Here is a 20,670-nt window from a genome sequence, read left to right as displayed (position 1 = left end):
TTTGTCCCTTCCCTCCTTCTGGGAAAAGAGCCCCCAACCAAATCTGTACTTAATAGAAAGTATTTTGAAAAGTATATAGTACCGAGAAGCCACACTTTCCAAGTGAAGGGAAATGTGCTTATTAAAAATTCTTGATCCGCTGCATCAGCCTTCCCACAAAGCGTTTATCTTTCGAGGTGTCCGTTTTCATGGGGCTGCCTGCTGGAGGGGCAGCCGTGGTCGTGGAGCAAAGGTTTTTTGGGCAGCCGATGACTTCAAGGCCAGTAAACGAGGGGGATTTTTTTCCTTGGGTGAAATCTGATACGAGAACTTCAGTGGTTAGCTGTTGCATTGTGATTGAAAATATAGGCTTACATTATTTGACATTAATAACTGCAAGCATGTCCCTTAAAGAACTTTCTAGCTTGGATATTTGAATATGGAAAACCAGAGCTACAATCAAGTGGCTCTTATAAGAATATAAGAACATCAGAGAAGCCAATGTTGGGTCAGGCCAAAGGCCCATCCAACGTTCTGTCACACAGTGGCCAAAAATACCAGGTGCCCTCAGGAGGTCCAGCAGTGGGGCCAGGACACTAGAAGCCCTCCCACTGTTGCCCCCCCCCTTCTGCTTTTCTGAGCTTCAGGACGCTGTGTTATGGTTAGGAAAGTGGGGTTTGAAGTGGCCGAAGAAGGCTAGAGGGAAGGGGACTTGACCCAGGACTCTGCCACTTCCAGCAGGCTTTTGCATGATTCATGTGGCCATATAGATGGTTTGATGACAGCTCTCGTTTCTACTGCTGCGCTGTGGCCTCCTTGTACAATGTCCAGTTGGGGAACGTTGTATTTTGAACCATGTTGCTTTTGTAAACCTGTCATTTATTTTATTTGCACATGGCGTCATTCAGAGGTAAAGGTAAAGGTTCCCTCGCTCGAAAGCCAGTCGAGTCCGACTCGAGGGTTGCGGTGCTCATCTCCGTTTCCAAGCCAAAGAGCCAGCACTGTCCAAAGACTAAACACCAAGGTGCACGGAACGCTGTTACCTTCCCACCAAAGTGATACCTATTTATCTACTTGCAATTTCTTGCTTTCAAACTGCTAGGTACAAATACAAGAGAAGAGAGAGAGAAGAGAAGAAGAGATTGGATTTATACCCCGCTCTTCACTTGGAGTCTCAGAGCGGCTTACAAACTCCTTTCCCTTCCCCTCCCCACAACAGACACCCTGTGAGGTGGGTGGGGCTGAGAGAACTCTGACACAAACTGCCCTTTTTCAAGGACAGCTGTGCCAGAGCTTGTGACTGACCCAAGGTCACATCAGCAGGTGCAAGTGGAGGAGTGGGGAATCAAATCCAGTTCTCCCAGATTAGAGTCCACACACTTAACCACTACACCAAACTGGCTTCCCAACCACCTATAAAGTTGTGTACATGGAATTTTAAAAAGCTGTGTGTGTGTGTGTGTGTGCGCATGGCAGGGGGGGGGGCAACAGTTGTTTCTTTTGCCAAGGCAAGATAACACTTCTGGCCGGATAACTTCAGAGGGTGTTGCCGTTCCAGTTGCTGCGGCAGGGACCCCCGCTCTCTTCCAGACAAGCAGGGCAGTATCCAGCATTATCTTAAAGCCAGATAAAAGCTGCCCCTTGGGAGATAAGAAAGGAATTTTTCCACCCAGCATGCGTGGCAGGAATACCAGCCCAGGGGATAGCAAAGCTTGCCTTTCCCTGGAGAGGGCAACTTCCACAAATGGGATGACATTATGATGATTTATCACCCAGATATCTCACCATTTTTCAGACATAGTTTCAGAGGGCAGCTGTGTTGGTGTGCAGTCAAACAGCTGGATTCAAGTTCAGCCGTACCTCAGAGACCAACCAGGTATTCAGGGTATGAGCTTTCAAGTGTCAGAGCTCCCTTCGTCAAATACCCTGGAAATCTTGTTAGTCTCTAAGGAGCTACTGGACTCGAATCTTGCATTTTCAGAACAGACGTCTTGGGGTTGTTACCTGGAGGCCAAAAACTTCTCGTGGTGCTATGTCAGTCCCCCCCTGATTACAAGAGTTTGCTAATTCCTGGGCACGCTGAACGACAGGATAGCTGAAAAGCCCAAGTCACACCTTCGGAAATTAAAGGCACTTAAATAGATGACGCTGAACTGCAGGCTGTGGAAGGTCGGTAGTTCAGCAGTTCGAGACCGGAGTGTGCCGCATGATGGAATGAGCTCCCATCTCTAGTTCCAGCTCCTGCCAACCTGGCAGTTCGAAAGCAAGAAATTGCAAGTTGATAAATAGGTACCACTTCATTGGGAAGGTAACAGCGTTCCGTGAGCCTTGGTGTTTAGTCATGCCGGCCACATGACCATGGAAATGTCTTCGGACAGCGCTGGCTCTTCGGCTTTGAAACAGAGATGAGCACCGCAACCCTAGAGTCAGATTCGACTGGCTTTTGAGCAAGGGAACCTTTACCTTTACTTTAAATAGATGGGGGTGTGCAGTTCGAGATGGTATATTGAGTTTTCTTTGCCTGTTTATGGAAGTGTTGGTCTGAATCTGCAATGTTGTAAGGAATGATGTGTTGGGATGAAAGAGAGGCAGTAGCAAGCATGTTGTGGGTAGGGAATCATGGCTGGAAGGCATAATATACTGGGCAGAGTTTCCAGGCTGGACACTTGGGATATAGTGCTGGAGATGACTCACTGGTAGGGTGCGTGTTTTGCATGCTGACAGTTCGAGGTTTAGTTCCAGCACCTTCAGTTTAAGGCACTCATGTATCACCTGTTGGGGAAAGGCCTTTCAGATCCTGGAGTCAGAGTAGATGATGCAGAGCTAGATGGACCAGTCATCTGATTTAGTATAAGGCAGCTTCGTACATGTGTTTTTGGTTCTCCTCTTTCAGTGGCATTGCTCAAAGATGGCAGAAACAGACACCAGAGGCACAAAAAGGTCAGAACAAGAGTGTAAATTTTAAATCACATCTTTACAAAATTATTACTAATAATAATCTGCATAGTGTCACGCAGAGTGTAATAACCTGGCTTTCTAGTCTATTGAATTTGCTATCAGTGTAATTCATCTGCTGTTGGATATGCTTCATCTGGAACCCATCAGTGTTTAAACTAGTCCAGACAGACTGCTGCAACCTAAAACACAGATTACGCAAGCCTATCAAAACAGAGCAAGGAAAATAAGCTTTTATGTTCTTCCTGTCAAGTTAAGATGAAGTTCATCTACGGGTGTATGATTTGCAGGTACAAACCTCTTTAGGAGAAGAATGGCAAACCAGGTGCAGCTGAGAGTTTAAAAGATCAAAATAACTTTTTAAAAGAGGGAGAATCTTCTTGGTGGATCAAACTGCACAGGGAAGCTATTGAAATTCATAAACATAAACACAATTTCAACAGAAAAGAAGAGAGTTTAAAAATAAATAGGGCATGGTTTCCTGTCCTGAAAAACACAAAATGCTCTACATCTTACAACAGCGCTACAGATAAGATTAGAATTTGAACAGCCAATCCATATGGCAAAAGAACCTCCTCAGGAAAGCTCCTCCATTAGCGTGTCACAGCCTGGGAAACGCCTACAAGATAATGACTCAGCCCTACCTCACCTTCCTGAGTAGATATAAATTACCTGCCTACCATTTTTCTTCTCACCTTGACACAGAGAGTACTCCCTCTTTCTGTGTGATACCTCTGAGGCTGCCAGTCACAGCTGCTGGTGAAACGTCAGGTCCTACAATGCCAAGACCACGGCCACACAACCCGGGAAATCTACAACAACGAATGAACTCTGGCCGTGAAAGCCTTCGAAAACATATCTATAGGGCAGAGTTGCAAAACTGGCTATACGGAAGAACGATGCATGCTTTGAGGGTGAAGCTGACCTTAATCTGCAATAATGGCGTAGGGTCGATGGGAGCAACTTACTGCTTTGCTGCCATCAGAAGCAGAGTTTCTTATAGATGAAGCTACTTTGTGGATGCCCCCAGAACGGAAGTGGGAGTCTGCATGTAATGAATGCTTTAATTAAATAAGTACCCTCCTCCTTTTCTGAGTTTCAGACGGAGAGGCAGGCCACGCACACTGGATTAAAGGAGGGCACACTGGAATTCTATAAAGATATGAACCTGCCTTACACCGATCCGTACGGCCGGTCCATCTGTCAGTGGCTCTCTTGGGTTTCAGGCAGAGAAAAGCCTTTCCTAGCACCTGCTGCTTGAGACTCTTTAAGCGGTGATGGCACAAACTGAGCCCTGCAAGACATGTGCTCTGTCACTGATCCAAGGGGTCCCTTTCAGTCTTATTTGGCTGCTGGTGTCCACTTTTGCTAGACACAGGGGTCATTTCCTGCAGGAGCGCACAGGAGCGGAGCTCCGGCAGTAAAGAGCCCAGGGTGTGGGCACATACAATAAGCCCCACCCCCTGCTCCCAGCAGCCCTGGGCCACAAGGAGCAAGAAGCAGTTAGGTAAGCTGCAGACCCCCCCCGGCCCCCCGGTCCAAAACAGTCCAGTGACACCTTTAAGACCAAGTTTTATTCAGGTACAAGCTCTCCCTCCTCCGTGAGGTCAGATCTGCACGCCCTCCCCCAGTAGCTAGGAATCCAAAACAGTCCAGTGGAGCCTGAGCAGTGGGTGTTTCCTTTTGATACACTCCTGGTGATGTCAGGGGGTGTGGCATATGCAAATAAGGTATGCTAATGAATTATGCTAATGAGCTCCTGCACCTCTTTTTCTACGAAATGACCCCTGGCTAGACAGTTCTATCCCAGGTTTTATTTATTTATTTAATTTCTACCCCGCCCTCCCCACCAAGGCAGGCTCAGAGAAAATGGCCTTGTATATCCAATTTTTGGACTCTCTGTGTGGATTTCATGGAACAGGAATTCACTTAGTTTCAGGGCAGGCTCTCTGTACAAGGGATTCAAGCTTAGCAGTGCCAGAATTTGTGTGGGGGGGTGGGCAGCCGGAGCGGACAGGTGTGGCTTGTGTCCATAGGTGTCTGCTGCTTAAGAGGGTGGTGAGCTCCGGAGTTGCCTTCTTCCTCCTGGCGACTGTGATTTTGAGAAGCAACGGATGCCCCGTTACTATGTGCACTTGAGAAGACATGTGCACAGTAGACGTGCATCTGTGTGAATGAGGCCATTTGTTAGTTGGGCGTGAAAATTGGATGTGTTAGCAACGGTCTCGTCAGTTGCCCCAGTCTAAGTGATTCTTGCCCATCAGAGCCCGATGCACGGGTTCGAATTCCAATGAGGCTTATTTCCAAGCAGCACCCTTAGTTTACAAAAGCAGCTGGAGTCATGTCAGAACCTGGTTGGTCTGAATGCTCAGGTTCTCCAAAGCTTGTTAAAGACGACGGCTAGGAGGGAGCAGTTGTGGGGTCCCCCTCTTGCTGCCAGAAAGGATGCCAGTTACCCAGGAACTGCTGGCGTCCGAGGAGCCAGTTCAAAAGCTGCCAGGCAGCTTTCTAAATATTGTGTTCAGCCACCCGTTTGCTGCCTTGAGGATAATTTGCTGACAGGTGGCGGTATAAATCTTTAAATATATCACAAGACCCCAAGAGCTGTGCTTGCTAAGTCATCTGTGCGGCGAAATAATTTGCATTGATTTAGCAAGCTCAGGTCTCCGAACAGTTTAATGGCCCGTCATGCTGGTTATTTAGAAAAGGAGGAATGGGGCAGGATTTCGGAGCTGGAAGGGAGGGACTTCAGCCCTGAAATATGGTGTTGGTCTTAATGTCTTCTTCGCCCTTGCAGTCTTTGACCTAAGAGAAATTTGAATTAAAACCCAAACATTTGTTGAACATTCCTCTCAACCAGAGTTCTGCTAAGAAAAAGCGATTAATGTAGAGGCTGTAAATCTTAACCGCTCGTACTGCTGCTATGAACATGGAGAGTTCTGCCTATTCCCTCTCTTGCCACGAAGCATCCCCGTGCCAGGTGTTAAATCTGGAAACCGACAATGCCCAGTGGCTCTGATGAGAAGCCGAGCGCGGCCAGAAGAGCTGGGCGTGCCTGTGATTCCTGAGCCACGCCGCCCGAAAGCCGTGCGTGGAACACTTGGATTCCAGCGGCAGAACCCAGAAACAAAAACTGTTCTCAGGTTTAACCCGCTACCTTGTTTCAATCAAATGCTCATTAAGCGCCCCGACCAACTTGATGAGGAAATGTGTATTTTGCTCACACCAGAGGAATTGCTTAAGGCTGCATAGCATTGGGGTGAAACAGAAAACCTCCTTTGGAGGACCCAAGCGCGTGAAATTGAACCTGAGTGCCGAGGAAGGCTGATGTCGAAAACTGCTTATTCAGAGCACTTAAAATAAATGTGGCCTTTTTGCTGTATCTGAAATTAAAAATCTAACCCTAATTAGCAACAGGGTTGGTGACTGGCCTTTAGCTATGGTGGGACTATTGGGGGCTCTGCCAGGCTCTGCCCCCTTCCTTAATTAAACCCCCCCCTTCTTAAAGGCCTCCTGCTTCTTCCCAAAAGCATTTAGAGGGATCCTTTAAATGCTTTTGAGAAGAAGCGGGGTTGTGGTGGCAGCACACGCCCCTCTCCCTCCCCTCCTGCAAGATTTAAAGGGCCCTCCTGCTGATTGGTGGGCCACGTGCTCCCTGCTGATCAGCTGAAGAGCCCTTTAAATCTTCCAAGAGGGGAGGGAGAGGAGCGTGCACCACCACACCTTCATTACAGCAAGCAATGGCAGCCCCACCAGAAAATATTTTGCCCCACAAAATCTTGGCTACAGGCCTGGTTGGTGATCTCTGAGTGGGCTTATTACAGCTGCATGCCGCCGTTTCTTTATCAGAGACTTCGGTACTAATTCTAGGTCTGGGGAGGTCTTGGGCAGACCGTGTCCAGGGCCCCTCTTCTGCCCATCATGAGCCAGTTTGGTGTCGTGGTTAAGAGCGCGAACTTTAACCTGGGAGAAACGGGCTTAATTCCCCACTCCTCCACATGCAGCTGCAGGTGTGATCATGCAGCTGCAGGTGTGACCTTGGGTCAGTCACAAGTTCTGTCAGAGCTGTTCTCCCAAGAGCAGTCCTCGAAAGAGCTCTCTCAGCCCCACCTACCTCACACAGGGTGTCCGTTGTGGGGAGAGGAAGGGAAGGAGATTGTAAGCTGCTCTGAGACTCCAAGTGAAGAGCGGGGTATAAATCAAATCTCCTCCTCCTCCTCCTTTTCTGACCATCTGCCGTTGTGTATTCCCACTTGACTGTGAATCCTTCCCCTTCCCACGAGCCCTCCCACCCCCTGTGCTCACCGCTGCCTGCACCACATTCATGGCCTTTCCCCGCCAGCAGGGTCTGGTGCTTGCAGCTGCTGTGGCCACCAGAAGTGCTACCCCAGTGGGGGGCAGGGATGGTGGAGTTCTAGCAAGCAAACAAGCAGGGAAAGGCACATGGACAGGTGGCGGTAAACAGCCACCGCCCCACCTCTGGCCATGCTGATCCTGGCCCCCCCCCGGGAGACTTGCTCCTTCAGCTGTTTCCTCCTTACACTTCCCTGCATGTTGTCTTAATAGGTACGGCTACTTCAGAAGTAGCTTAAAAGTTTTGTGGATTGTGTCCTTATAGCATTCAGAAGAGGAAAAGGTACCAGGGATTGCAAGAGTTAGCAGCTGGTGTTGGGGGTCCAGAAGAGAAGACCTGGAGCTCCCCCTCCTCTGCACGCACCGCCAAGCGCCCTGCGGGAGGAGCCTTGATAGCTGCCGTGGAGCTTCTCTGCAAACACTTCCTCCTCTTTATTGGAGCTGTCAAAGCCTGGCCTCGGTTTCAAACAACTCTCCTTGTAAATCAGCTTAGTCCTGCCATATGGAGGGAGGCAATAACACCCTTCAGGGCTGGGCGAAACCCAGGTCCACAGGCGCCCAGGGGGGATGCAACCTTGGGCCTGCCTCCCTAGAGACGAAGCCCCCCCAGCACCCCGTGGGGCTTATTTCAGCTGAACATGCCTAGCATTACCCTGCGTGTTAATTTCCAATTGCAGTTCTAAGGAATACCATATGGGCTAGCATCTGCCTGCATACTTCATAGGAGCTCATTAGAATTTGGCGGCTGCCCCACACCTCCACATTTTTTAATGCTTCCATGTATGCGTTTCGCTTGCTGTCTCTGGCTAGTTTGCTGTTTAATAAACTTAAAAATAAAGGCAGCAATTTCAGGAAATAAAATAAATCCTTGGCAGTGCATTCTCTTTTCTCCCCGCCCTGCTTAATGTCCTCTATCATTTATGGATACTAAAGCAATGATTTTATCTTTCCAACTCTTTCCTACAAAACACCCCCCTCCCACTCGGGGAATCACAAGCGTTCCCCTTAATCATGCAGAATATGATACAACAAACCACTCCATTCCAAGGAGACCTAGAGATGGAAATTGCTTAGCTATGGGCTGTCCCCAACCATCTGTTGTTCTGTGTTCTGTCCAAGTTGGTTTTGAATGAGGTTGCCCCCATCACTCCAAGGAGCAGCGTGCAACACAAGGTAAGGCCCTTCACAACAGACCCAAGTGTGCTCCATTCAGGCCAGTGGGTCTCGTGCAGGAGAATTCCCAGGGCTTTGTGTCCAGGCAGTACAAAAGCATCCACAAACCAAAGAAGCCTCACCAGATTCAACGTGGTTAGTGTCACATGAATTTTCCACTGCATTCCATCTTTGCATTTTTGTGCAGGTTGCACCCCTGGTCACAAAGCCAGGTGTCCATATGATGGGAGCATGTGTCTGTGTCCATGAAGCTGTGATTCCTGTTGTCTCTTTCTGTCCCACCCAGTAAATTGGAGCTGCTGGAAGTGGGCAGACCGCTCCCCCCACCCCCGTAGCTGAGTCCCCTCTCTGCCCTGCTGTTTGAACAGTTCTTCCATTGCTTTTACAGTGTCTTCACCCAGAATACTGACGGCTTGCCTTTTTATGTACAGTGAAATACCTGTCCAGCTCAGTGATGCAGTGTCGTTGGCAATCTTCATGCAGTTTTATCTCGAGAGGCACCGAGCGGTTGATATCTGGTTCACGCCAGTAGCTTGCTGTTCGTTTTGAGCTCATAAAAGCCAGAGCCCCTCACAGCGTTGCCCGGGCCCTGTCCAACCCCCCCCCCTTCCCCCCCCTCTTTGTCAAATGCCTCGTATTTCAAAGTGATGCAGTACAGGTGTGCGTGAGAGATGTGAGTGAGCTGTGTCGTGGCCCCCACTGTTGTTTGGCTGATAATATAGGGGAAGAGAGTACAGCTCCGACACAAGGCGCCCCCCAACTTTTTTGAGCCCGTGGGCATCTTTGGAATTCTGACCCAGAGTAGTGAGAGCAGCCACAAAATTGCTGCTGTGGGAGGCGGAGCCAGCCACAAAATGGCGGCCATAACTTGTCTTCAGTCACACAGCAAAGATCCTTGAGCGGTGGTGGCAGCTGCTGCCAAAGCAATGCTTTTTAAAATCTGCAGCGGCCAACCAGAAGCCTTGCTGGCCCCAGGAAAGTTGCCAGGAGATGCCACAGACTTCGCCATCATCTGCTTCCCACTTGCCTGCCCTGCCTTCTCCTGCAGGAGTGGAAGAAGAAGAAGAAGGAGGAGAAGAAGAAGAGATTGGATTTATCCCCCACCCTTCACTCGGAGTCTCAGAGCTGCTTACAAACTCCTTTCCCTTCCCCTCCCCACAACAGGCCTACCCTGTGAGGTAGGTGGGGCTGAGAGACCTTTGACAGAAACTGCTCTTGAGAGTACAGCTCTGACAGAACTACGGCTTGCCCAAGGTCAACCAGCAGCTGTGTGTGGAGGAGTGGGGAATCAAACCCGGTTCTCCCAGATTAGAGTCCGCATACACACAGAAGGGAGCACTCACTGGAGAAGACCCTGATGCTGGGAAAGATTGAAGGTCAAAGAAGACGGGGACGGCAAAGGATGAGATGGTTAGACAGTGTCATAGATGCAACAAACATGAAATTGAGCAAACTTCAGAGGACGCCGGAAGACCGGAAGGCCTGGCGTGATCTGTACCGTGGGGTCGCGAAGAGTCGGACTCCACTGTGCGACGGAACAACAACAACACACATTCTGTGGGGAGGTTTGATGGGAGGGTGCTTCTCTCGTAGTCTCATGGCTTCCTCTATGGGAGGAGCTGATGTGAAGAGCGGAAGCCGCGCTTGTTTGCATTCCGCTTTGCCTGTGATTTTCTCTTATAGGGTTTGAAAGTCAGAAAGCATCCCCTGGAAGCATTTAATCCTTGTTGTCACCGAGAGAGAGGGAAAAACAGTCCTGCGTTGAATACGAGCTGTTCCCGTGCGTGAGAATTAATGCACAGGCTCATCTGGAAAATGCATTGCAGTATTCAGAGGAACGTGACGAGTTCACGAACACTCGTAAATTGAATTCCAGACAGTTGCGCTGCTCATTCCTTTCAACCCCTCTCCCTCCCTCCCTCCCTCTCTGGTATTCTGAAAGAGTTAAACCATCACGAACCAGATAGTGCCATTGTTGGGGAAATGTAAATAAATTCAGGCAGCCACGGAGTTTCTGTCATGCCAGTGCGCTTTCCAAACCCACAAGCTCCTTTGGAAGGGGAGAAATTTTCGTTGTTGATTCCGAAGTTAGTTTTTCTTGGCGGCACATGGGGTGGCTTTGGCCATCCAGCTGCAGTTCTGTGATGCTGTGGAAAAGGGCTTATGTAACGGGATGTCTCAGGAAGGCTTTTACATTTTTAAAATATATATTTGTGTAGAAAGAAAATATATATTTGTGTGGTACGAGTGAGAGAGAGAGAGTACGAATGAGCAGGGGGTGGAAATCTGTCAATTTCCCCCCCATCAACAAATTCTGATATGCTGAAATTAAATTACCCTGATTTTTTTTTAAATATGAAGCAGGGTTTTATTATTGTTATTATTAATTTATTGCTGCAGGCCGGAAGGCCAAAAGACAATGCCTAAGTTGCTTACAGCACATTCTCAGGACCTTGCTGCTTTTGGTGACAGGTGATCCTTATTTAAACGTTAGGCTTCAGTTTCAAGCTGCGGGTTGTCCCGTGTGAAAGGAGCAGGGTGATGAAGATATGGCAAAATGTGCTAGTCTCCACAGCTTCATTAACCACTTGACCCTTAGTTCTGCGATCTTCAGCTGGTGACTTCAAGGTTGTGTCTGGACAATGGGTTGAGCCAACACTGAACCGACATGTGCACAAAACAGGCCTGATTCCTGCCTTATGTGCTTCTCTCGTGGACTCCCTTCTTGTGTAGTGAAGGAATTGTGGTTAGATACTGATTCTCAATCTCCGCAAAGCTTGCATCCTGGTTTGGGGTAGGGACTGGCTCTCTTTTATCCATGCAGCTGCACTGTTATTGTTCAAGAGGAAAAGAGTGAGGAAGTGCGCACACAAGTCCAGCGACACACCAAGTTCATGCCTCTTGCTTTAATGGTGGCTGGAAGTGGTGTCTGCATGCAGCCACTGTGGTGGTCTGCCTTTTTATCTTAAATTGCCAGTGACCTGGCACTGTGAAGCGTGAGGGTTTTTGTCTGGTTCATTGTCTTTTAGAAAGGACGCATTTGTATCAGATCAGTAAATGATATTTTTGCTGTTGACTATGCTAGATGTCCCCTAAACTTTTTTTTTTGCAATTTGTTTTTAGTTTATATGCAGAAAGGGGTGAAGGGGAAAGGGAGGTAGAAAAGAAAAATACAGAAATATTAAAAATTCCAATTTCGCATTCTGCATGCATATCTTCTCATTACAATTTCACAACGACTTTATCGTTCTTATTCTTCTTCGCTTAATCTTATTTTCTCGATACTTAAGTTTTATCCAGTCATAAAATGCCCTCCAGGGTCCCATAAATTCTTCTTCCATTTTTCCTTTTAATATATTTGTCAACTTGTCCATATCAGCACATTCCATAATCTTCAGTATCAACTCACGTAGTGTTGGAATCTTCAGTGTCCTCCATGCCATTGCAAATAAAATTTTGGCAGCTGTTGTAACATCTAAAACCTTTTGAAGATCTGTTTCTACTGGATAATAATACCTTCATATTGTATTCTAATAAAATATTTGTATCTGAGCAGTGGTTAGAAGTTGGTGACAGAAGCGCCAACATTCTCACTGGCATGATTACTTACATCTCAGAGATCTTACAGAACGATTAGCAGAAACAGGAATGTTCCGAAGAGACCTTACCAATCTAGAAAAAAATCATTACACTCTACCCCAAATCCCCAAAAGGTTTGCTGTCCAAGCTTTATAGTGTGATGATTATAAAGGAACATCCCATAAAATTGAGCTACCAAGCAAAGTGGGAGGAGCAGGTAGGGGTGCACTGGCAAGAGACAGATTGGGAAAATATCTGGGGTTCGCCAGGAAATAGCTCTAAGACATACAATATAAAATCACAGTTCTTCATTTCGAGATGGTACCTAACCCCACAGCAAACACACGAATTTAGCAGATCCAACAGCCCTATGTGCTGGAAGTGATGCGGACAAGAAGGGACTTACCTGCATTGCTGGTGGTCCTGCCCCAAGATCCAACAGTTTTGTAGTCTCCTACTTACAGATTCTAGATATTCTCCCCCCTAACCCTCTTTATCTGAAGTGGTTAACCTTGTAGGTTTCGACTTTTTCCATTTAGATGACATTCTTGTAGATGGATGCACTGTATTACGCTGTATTGTACATTAATTTTAAATTAATAAAGATGATTAAAAAAAGAAGCGCCTTGCACTGCATTTCATGGGTTCTTCCACAGACTGCAGACTGACATTACGCTTACAGTTTGATACCAAAATTGTTGTTTGAGGGGAAAACTCAGTAGCAAAAGACCTGATATTAGCCAAATGAATTTTTTTTTTTAGGTTTTATTTTGCTGTGCCTTTCTGAACTGTTTGGCCGCTGTGTGAGACAGGATGGACCACTGGTCTGACCCAGCAGTGCTCTTCTGATGTTCTTATCAGAGGAAGGCCTTGGACAGCATGGTGTAGTGGTTACGAGTACTGAACTCTAATCTGGAGAACCAGGTTTGATTCCCCGCGCCTCCTCCACATGAAACTTGCTGGGTGACCTTGGGCCAGTCACAGTTCTCTCAGAATTCTCTCAGCAGTATCTTTCTCACAAGGTGACTGTTTTGGGGAGAGAAGGGAACGAGATTGTAAGCTGCTTTGAGACTCCTTAAGTTAAAGAAAAGCAGGGTATAAAAACCAACTCTTCTTCTTTTTCTATACCCTGTTATTGGCCCTTCAGAGGAGCTGATAGGCCACTATGTGAGATGGGATGCTGGACTAGATGGACCACTGCTCCGATCCAGCAGGGCTCTTCTTATATTCTTCTTAGAAAATTACACATACCTGCATACCAGCATAAATTTCTGATGATAAGGTAAGACCTATTTATGTTATTTTATTTGTTACACTTACTCCCACTCTTCCTCTGAAGAATTTGATGTGGCTTATATATAATTCCCAAACAGTTTTCTCCTATTTGGACATATTACAGGGTCAGACAACTTGAGTTTAGGTAGCTGAACTGCTACATGTGCCTTTAGACTATTCTGTAAGCTAATGACCCAGTGACTCTAAAATGGTAAGTTAAACCTCATTAAAGGGTCAAAGGGGTCTCAGAAGAAGAGATGACTTCTGTGTAATTTAGGTTAATAGCAACATAATACCATTTAAGAACATAAGAGCCCTGTTGGTTCAGATCAGTGGTCCCTCTAGTCCAGCATTCTTTTTCACACAGTAGCCAAGTGTTGCCCTGGTGGGCCAATAAACAAGAGACAGAAGCCAAAGCCTTCCTCTGATGTAGATTCCTAGCAATTGTATTCAGATGTCTGCCGTTAGTCATTATGGCTAGTGGCTATTGATGGACCTATTCTCCATGAATCTTTCTAATCCCTATAAAAAGCCATGTATATGCATGGTCTCATTGCATCCACTGGCAGTGAATTCCACAGTTTAATTACAGCCACTTCTGCACTGTCATTTTTGTCACTCTTTTGTCCTTATTGCTTTGGGTACCTGTTATGTATTTGCTTATGTGTTATGCAATGTAATCTAAACCGGAGCTTCAGGCACAAGCTCCACTGACTCTCAGGTATTCTAAACCCTGCAGTCGGATTGGTCGCTGTTGCACATGTGTTCTGAGCTGAATAAAGAAATCACTGTTTTTGGGAACGCTGCCTCAATCTCAGCCTTTAACAGTACCCTCCCCCCCTTTCCACACGTGTTTTGCTCACTCTGGGACTATTAGAGACAGCAAAACACATTGGGGGGGGGGAACCCTGAAGCAATAGGGACAATTGGGTGACAGTGCAGAAGTGGACTGTTTGTTTGTCCTAAATCTATTGCCCATTAACTTCACTGGGTTCCCTCAAGTCTAATGTTATGGGGTAGGAAGCTCTCTCTATACATTTTCTCCACTCCTTACATAATCTTATAAACCCCGATGATGTCCTTCCTTAGGCCAAACTTAACAATACCACAACCCCAAATCCACAACAGGGATGTGGCCCCTTTTACAGCCTGCTTTTTAAAACACTTTAAAAATCATTATGAGGACTCCTGTCCTCAATCCTGTGCCATTTTCAAGAGCCAGAAAGTCACAGACTATTTATTCATTTAAAACATGTCTATGCCACCTTTCCACCCAATATAGGGTTCCACAGGAGACAAAACTCAGAACATTAAAAACATTTCAAAATTCAAACATTGAAAATGTTTCAGAATATTAACAATTTTAAAATACAAATATGCATTTAATACATTTAATATGCATTTAATTGCATTTTTATTCTTCCGATTTCTTAAAACAATTAAACAAAACAAATAAACACATAAACATACAAACAGGAAGGACAACTAATAAGAATTAATGAAGTAATGCCAAACAAAATGAAGAAGTTTGTACCCGCTGGAGGTCGACAGACAAATCTCCCTGGAAATGGAGTTCCAAAGTCTTGGTGCCATGACCACAATGCCTCAGATGGCAGGGGAATCAGAATCAGTTCCTCTGAAGATGATTGAAGTGATTGGGTAGGTTCATATGGGAGTAGATGGTCCTACAGAGATCTCTCTTGATTCTTCCCAAAAGGTTATCCGATGATATTGCGTAGACCTTGACTCCCTTTCCCCACTGCTCTGTCACATGATTGTCAGAAATACTGCTTTGCATTGCGTCTGCACTGGGAAAGTGGCAGGAATGTCCTAAAATAGTACCTTTATTCCTGCAAAGTTTTCTGCTTTACGCCTCTCTGCTCTTGGATAGCCATGGAAAGTCTGAGGGATGTCTCAAATATCTTTGTTTTTTCTAAACAATTTCTGCACTTGTGGAATTCTTGATCCCCCCTCCCTCCTGAAATAGCAATTGTGCAAACTGATATGAAGTAAGACTGGTGGCCCAGAACATTCATGTTGACATTTTACATGTGCTTATATTGCTGGCTGTGCCGCAACTTCCATTCCCTTTCATCTTGATCCACAAGCACATACACAACTTGAGAAGTAGCGAAGAGCCAAGTTGAATCTGCAGATGTGTGTGTGTGCGCCCTACTGGAAAGTGCCAGCTACTGGCGCTAAACATACCAGTTTAGCTTGTTTGTGTAGCGCATTTGACTTTGCCCAATTTAACTGTAGTCATGCAGTTATTAGTTGTGGATGGGAGTGCATGTTCAATTGCACACTCCCTTGAATTTGATAGAATTGGACGTAAGGTTTGGGATAATTGCCCATACCAGTGGGACAATGATATCTGTGCCAGAAATTGAACTTGATGGATTACTGCACGATCCCTGCAGTGTAAGAGTGTCGTTCTGGGCAAATAAGGTGTATAACAAAAGTACTAATTCTTTAGCACTCTTGCTTTCCTGAGGCTGGCCTGTGAGAGCAGATTGCTGAGAGGATTTACGAGTCCTTCCCCCCTCGCAGTCGCACAGCTGACAAGCATAAATTCATTGTCTGTCGAAGCTCTTCCTTTTCTGCTTTTTGCTGCCTGGACGCCCCTTCTAGCCTCCTTAGCTCGATGCTCCTATTTGCGGTGACATCTGGAATCTCTCTGTGGCTTCGTTAAAAATTCTGGTTTCTTCTATTTACGCTGATCATTGGGATGGTGGATATTTTTATCCCCCAAGCACTGCAGCTGGAGGACTCCCCAGCTCAATCTTCCTGCAGGAATGGCCAGGCTAGCATTCCTCCGGCCCCCTTTTCCTGCCTGTAGAGCTTAGTCCATAAGCGACTTTTGCTGTGTTCGCAGCTTATCATGGGTATTTGTGGGGCCACAGGATTGATCTGCTGATGTCCCAGTGTGATACTACAGCCGGTTATGCCTTGGTGCCTCGGTTTTTAAGTGACCACACGAGGTGCGGAGCCGTGAAACATTGCTTGAGCTTGGGGTTTCCATGTATCATTCCAGTGGTGTAACAGTGAGCGGGATCCTAAATGCCTTCTCTTGGGATGGACTGTAGAAAAATTACACGAATAACTCATTTAGAGGCAATGCCTCTCCAATTGCATTTGTGGGATGATGTGAAAATAGTGATCGTGTGTGTGTGTGTGTCACCTTTAGACAAATCGTAAGCATTTAAGAACATAAGAACATAAGAGAAGCCAATGTTGGATCAGGCCAGTGGCCCATCCAGTCCAACACTCTGTCCCACAGTGGCCAGAAATACCAGGTGCCCCACCAGTGGGGCCAGGACATTAGAAGCCCTCCCACTGTGCCCCCCACCCCCAAGCACCAAGAAGACAGAGCATCACTTGCCCCAGAGTCCCTATCTGTACCTTGTGGCTAATAGCCATTGATGGACCTCTGCTCCATATGTTTATCCAATTCCCTCTTGAAGCCGCCCATGCTTGTAGCCGCCACCACCTCCTGTGGCATTCCATGTGTTAAATCACTCTTTGGGTGAAGATGTACTTCCTTTTATCTGTTCTAATCCGACTGCTCAGCAATTTCATGGAGTGCCCACGAGGTATTGTATTGTATTGCTTAGTCTTTAAAGTTGGTAATGTATCTGCTTTTGGAGCACAAATTATTCACTAGTTTATTATATTCCTATCCCATTTTTTTAGATAGCAAAGTGTCACTACCAGTGCACGCCTCTGCCCTCAAACTTTCAAGCTAAAAAGGACAAGATTCGCAAGGGAATGGGAATGGAGGGAAATGATAGTGTGATGGGGGTGGTGGAGGAAAGGGATATGGAGTTGCAGCCGACTTATGGTGACTCTGTAGGGTTTTCAAGGCAAGTGATATTCAGAGGTGGCTTTCCATTGCCTGCCTGTGTGTAGTGATCCTGGGCTTCCTTGGCAGTCTCCTGTCCAAATACTGACCAGGGCCGACCCTGCTAACCTTCAGAGATCTGAGGAGGTCTGGCTTGCTTGGGCCATGTAGGTCAAGGCTTATGGTAGAACTGGGGCATCAACTCAGGAGGGTCAAAAGGAAATACTTCTTTACACAGACTGATTAAAATGTGGAATTCACTGCGGGGGAATGTCGTGATGACCACAGGAATAGATGGCTTAAAAGGGTCTAAATAAATTCATGGAGGTCTATCAGCGGCTACTAGCCATGGTGACTGAGGGGAACCTCCATGTTCAGAGGCAGTCAGCCTCTGAGTCCCAGAGCCAGGAGGCAACATCAGGGGAAGGCCTCGGCCTCTATGCCCTGTTGGGCCGCCACAGGAACTGGTTGGCCTCTGTGTGAGACAGGATGCTGGACTAGATGTACCACTGGTCTATCTAGGAGGCCTCTTCTTATGTCCTTAATGTGGCAGTGTTGGCTTTCTTACCCAGTTGAGACTAGCTGGACCTTCTTTTGCTGGTGTTCTTGGAGGCCTTACTTCAAGAAGGATGTGGACAGAATAGAGCGGGTGCAGAGGAGAGCGACGAGGAGGATCGGGGGCCTGGAGACCAAGAAGCCCTGTGAGGAAAGGCCGAGGGACTTCTTGGGAAGGTTCAGTCTGGAGAAGAGGAGGTTGAGGGGGGACAGGATCGCTCTCTTGAAGGATTTGAAGGGCTGTGTCTCTTGGAAGAGGGCAGGGAGCTGTTCCTGTTGGCAGCAGAGGAGAGGATTTGCAATAATGGGCTTAAATTAAGGGCGGGAAGGTACCGGCTGGATATTAGGAAAAACCTTTTGACCGTCAGAGTTGTGCAACAGTGGAATCAGTGGCCTAGGGAGGTGGGGGGCTCCCCCTCCCTGGCAGTCTTTAAGCAGCGGCTGGACAAACACTTGTCGGGGATGCTCTAGGCTGATCCTGCATTGAGCAGGGGGTGGGACTAGATGGCCTGTCTGGCCCCTTCCAACTCTGTGATTCTATGATTCTGTGTTTTTCATGGGAATAAAGGGCTGCAGCTGCCCAGTAGCCCTGGTATCTTTGGCTGGGGTCAGTGTGTCCTTTTTCTTGGTTCTGCAGCCCCAGGGCAGCTGGCAGTTAGAGCAGCAGGGACAGCAAACTTTATGGGCTTCGAGTGGTTTTGCTTGTAGCTGGTGCAGAGTCTTGCACATGATAGTTATTTAAGGCAGTTGGGAGGTCAGAGACACAACCATGTCTTTTGGCAATGCCCTAGGATTTCTCCCTTGCAGTAGGGAGCTGTCACCTTACAGGTTCTGTTCCCCCCCCCCCCTGCACATTTCAGTTTAGCTGTGAATACCACTAGGTTATTGCAGAGTGAAATTCCACATGCAAACGCAGCTGCAGACCGTGCTGTGAGTTATGAAATGCGAACTAGGCCATAATGATCTCAAATGCACTCAGAATGACTCTCTCAAAAGGCTTTTTTTATTAGGAGAGGTAGGCATGGCTGCTACAGCGCCACGGGGGAAGACAGAGCCCTGAGGGTGTCGACCTGCCATCAGAGGTGTTTACTTTCCCCCTTCGGTTCGGACCGTTAACTCCCACTCAGAATTCAGTTGTCAAAAACTGAAACTTGTACAAAATTTGTACTTCTTATTTTCCTCTGAAAGCGTTTGCCTCCTCCGTTTTTTTCTTCACGTGGTTTTTTCTGTAACAGCGGCTGTTTTTTGCAGCGGCCTGAGCGGCTGCTCTTCTGGAGGGATTCTGCATGTGAAGAAGCAGGGCAGAATCGACCCGGGTTGCCCTTGCTCGACTGGGCGCGTGGTCACTTCCAAGGGTATTCAGGTTGGCAGTATGCTAGACCTGGATTAGTGGCCTGAATCGCCCACCGGTTTCCATTGCTGGACGAGGTTAACAAGGCCCTGTAAGAAGGCTGAAAGTTCATCCCCCCCCCCCCTTCACCACTATGCTCAAGACTTTATCTGGCAAAAATATTTATATTTTTTTCAAACCACTCCTTAGCTGTGGCACTAGAAATCCATTCCCGGCGCAAATCCTGGCAGTTGGGTGCTGTGGCTCCTGCACTCGTAGACTGTGTGTTTGGGTCTGCTGACCTGTTTGTGGTGCGTTGGCCGAGTCCAACTGGGCACGTGCCCTTCTGCAATTACTAGTAAGAAGCTGGGCCACTTTTGTGGGTCTTGTGACATGACTTTTTCATTAAAATAGCTCAATGGGTTTTCACCGGGAACGCCTGAAATGCTGACTATGTCTAATACATTAGTTTTCCATTTATTTTTGACCGTGTTCTTCTGGAAGCGCAAACCACGGGTTCCTACCACATTTGAACAGACTTGTATATGTGCTGTGGCTGCCCGGCTTTTAAACCCACCCTGCATTTAAGCCGTTGTCAGGCTTCATGGCACTGGCCACAAAAACCCCAGGGAGGCAAGCGTTGCCCATTCCGACTGTGGAATCCTCCTGCTCCCCAGTTCCAGACAACTCCTGCCCTGGAATCAGGATGCAATGGGGAAAACACAAAAAAGAAACACCGTCTACTAGCCACACTCCTCAGGGTGCTATCAGTTGCCTCTCGGAGGAATATCCATGTGTTATGGTGGATAAACATATGGCACAGAGGTCCATCAGTGGCTATTAGCCACAAGGTATGGATGGAACACTCTGTCTGGGGTAGTGATGCTCTGTCTTCTTGGTGCCTGGGGAGCAACAGTGGGAGGGCTTCTGGAGTTCTGGCCCCCACTGGTGGACCTCCTGATGGCACCTGGTATTTTTGGACACTGTGTGACACAGAGTGTTGGACTGGATGGGCCATTGGCCTGATCCAACATGGCTTCTCTTACATTCTCTTATGTTCTTATGCTGGTGGACCTCCTGATGGCACCTGGGTTTTGTCCACTGTGTGACACAGAGTGTTGGACCAGATGGGTCATTGGCCTGATCCAACATGGCTTCTCTTACATTCTCTTATGTTCTTATGCTGGTGGACCTCCTGATGGCACCTGGGTTTTGGCCACTGTGTGACACAGAGTGTCAGACTGGATGGGCTATTGACCTGATCCAACATGGCTTCTCTTATGTTCTTTTATGTTCTTATGCTGGTGGACCTCCTGATGGCACCTGGGTTTTGTCCACTGTGTGACACAGAGTGTCAGACTGGATGGGCTATTGGCCTGATCCAGCATGGCTTCTCTTATGCTGTGTGGGCAAGTCTTAGGTGGCAGATAGTTTGAGGTTCCATGGGGGAAAGATATTATTTTGCATGCTCTGAGGAAACAGCCAGCTGCACATGGAACTGCTGCTGAGATGGAAGCAACGGTTTCAGTTTCAAGCAGCCTCTGTTTGTGTGTGAGCTGCTCCAGACCCCCTGTGGTATCGTAATTGGTCAGATGCTACAAAATGCTTCTGAATGGTAGGAGTATTTTGA

General features: G+C 47.3%; 1 protein-coding gene across 3 annotated transcripts in view; it reads left to right on the top strand.

The window, feature by feature from the left end:
* Positions 1-20,670, top strand: part of BANP (BTG3 associated nuclear protein) — a 229,860-nt gene that overhangs the window by 71,937 nt on the left and 137,253 nt on the right. The window lies entirely within an intron of this gene.

Source organism: Gekko japonicus, unplaced genomic scaffold, assembly GCF_001447785.1.
Source record: "Gekko japonicus isolate JY-2015 unplaced genomic scaffold, Gekko_japonicus_V1.1 scaffold1476, whole genome shotgun sequence".
Lineage (NCBI taxonomy): Eukaryota > Metazoa > Chordata > Lepidosauria > Squamata > Gekkonidae > Gekko > Gekko japonicus.
The sequence above is the reverse complement of the archived record's forward strand: the minus strand, read 5'-3'. Positions and strand labels throughout refer to the sequence as shown.